This window comes from Ixodes scapularis, unplaced genomic scaffold (assembly GCF_016920785.2).
Source record: "Ixodes scapularis isolate PalLabHiFi unplaced genomic scaffold, ASM1692078v2 PGA_scaffold9__187_contigs__length_104089568, whole genome shotgun sequence".
In the NCBI taxonomy this organism is placed as follows: Eukaryota; Metazoa; Arthropoda; class Arachnida; order Ixodida; family Ixodidae; genus Ixodes; species Ixodes scapularis.
This window is the reverse complement of record NW_024609884.1, coordinates 25,053,037-25,054,930: the sequence shown is the minus strand read 5'-3', so window position 1 is coordinate 25,054,930 and position 1,894 is coordinate 25,053,037.

Here is a 1,894-nt window from a genome sequence, read left to right as displayed (position 1 = left end):
GCTAAATGCCCCGCGTGCTTGGTTTATCTGTTTGGATTGCATTGGATTCGATTAGATTTCATTTAAATAGTACGTACCCAGTGTTGCCACGAAATGCGCCAAACCCGCCAAACTAAGAGCTCTGCGCACGGTGGGACAAAACGGTTTCGATTTCGATCCACTAGTCTGCGCGCCAAATTTTAAAAGGCTATCATGTTCAATTTGCGAAAATGACAATACTATTGGGGAAAAGATCCAACCGTCGCACCCCTACACTCTAAAAAATGCCTGCACGTCTACTTACCCGCAAAACACCCAAAGAGCCAATCTCTGCGATCTACGTAAGCCGCTTAACGAATGATGAGGCGGAACATCCGCTTAGACCTAAAAATGAAGTTGCGCTGTGGCATTACGCAATGCCACAGCGCAAACTTAATTTTGAGGTCTAAACAGATGTTCTGCCTTCTCATTCGCTGAGTTAATGTCGTAAATGGCAGAGATTGGCTCTTCTAGTGTTCCGCGGGCAAGTAAAAACGCAGGCATTTTTTTTTTTTTTTTTTTTTTTTTAAGTGTAGTTGCTATAGGTTGAGAATAGAACCCATGAAGACAGTGGCGTGGCCACGATTTTATTTCGGGATTTCGGGGTTGTGTGTGTGTGTGGGGGGGGGGGGGGGGGGGGTCAAAGTAATTGCCCCTTCCCTTCCTCCGTACTCGCCGTCCGTGACGACGCACGCCGTCACTCCCTAGGTCCTGACGTCACAACGGAGAGTTTGGTTTGAGGCAGAGTGTCGAACCGAAATTTTTATCGGTTCGGTTCCGGTTCGGGTTCACGGCTTTCGGTTCGATTCCGGTTCAGTTCCGGGGAGCAAAAAATAACGGTTCCAGGGGCGGATCCAGGTTTTGTTTAAGGGGGGGGGGGTCCAGCAAGGACCCGGGAAAGGGGGGGGGGGGGGGGGATAGACCCATCATTCGACCGCGGAAGCCGGGCATCACTCCCTGCTCCCTCTCCCCCCCCCCCTCTCCTCCTACTTCCCTGAGAAACGGACCGTCGTCTTTTTCACTGGTGTCTAGAGAGCTTAGCTGGCTGGCTAAAAAAAAAAAAAAAAAGAAGGGGGGGGGGGGGGGGGGTCCGGACCCCAGGACCCCCCCCCTGGATCCGCCCCTGGGTTCAAACCGGTTCGAACCGGTTCGAACCGGTTTGAACCGCTAAATTGAGAATATATTTTTCGCGTTGTTCTGGCAATATACACTATTTACGCCGTGAAAGGATTAACTATATAGTTTCTTCGATCGTCCGTGCAATTTACTTTTGTTTTTAGGTACCAGAAATATTAAATTCAGTTATCTAATTTCGACGCAAGAGTAGAAAAAATCTATATTAACCTACATAACGTCGTGTTCATAAGACTCCACATCCCTTTGTTTACCAGTAATATATATTTTACCTGAATCAAAATGTTTAAGTTCAAGAGTAAAGAGTTGAGCTGGTTGGTATACACCTGTAAATAGATCAGCTTCAAATTTAAAACTATACTGTATTTTATTATGCTTTCTTCGTGTTTAAGTAAAATTCTAAAGTTCAAGCTGATCTATTTACACGGTATAAAATGTTGTCGCAAAGTGATCTAGGTCGAATAAAATACCCGTGATTGGTACAACTTTGTGACGCAGTGTTAAAAATGAAATCGTGATTGTGTCCTTGAACTAAGGAATTAATTACATCACATAAAATTATGAAATGAGCACCTTGTGATCATGCTAATTATGAAATAAGGTTTACGAAATACACTTCACAATATATATGTATATGATGACGACACAACTGAGCTAAAAGCAATGAAATTTTCAGAATGTAACAAAAGTTTTAGGATAATTTCTTTCAGTCTATTTTTTATAGAAACACCGAGCGGCAACC